Source organism: Meleagris gallopavo, chromosome 11, assembly GCF_000146605.3.
Source record: "Meleagris gallopavo isolate NT-WF06-2002-E0010 breed Aviagen turkey brand Nicholas breeding stock chromosome 11, Turkey_5.1, whole genome shotgun sequence".
Lineage (NCBI taxonomy): Eukaryota > Metazoa > Chordata > Aves > Galliformes > Phasianidae > Meleagris > Meleagris gallopavo.
Genome location: NC_015021.2, coordinates 3,590,496 through 3,590,728, shown reverse-complemented (window position 1 = coordinate 3,590,728; position 233 = coordinate 3,590,496).

The window sequence follows — 233 nt, the reverse complement described above, 5'->3', positions numbered from 1 at the left end:
CCGCGTGCCGAGGCGGGACCTTGCTGCAGACGGGCACGGTCCCGGTCTGAGCGTGTTAAACTCCGGAAAAACAAATTTCATCCCGTCCTGCTCGTGGACTAAAGCTGATGTGGCTTCAGTCTCTGCCAGGACGGGCCTGTGGTAAATGCCATCTTCCTGGAGGTACGGCGGCCGTCACACGGCTCCGGCGTCAGCCCTGTCCAAAACCCCGCTCTGTTTTCATTGAGTCGATG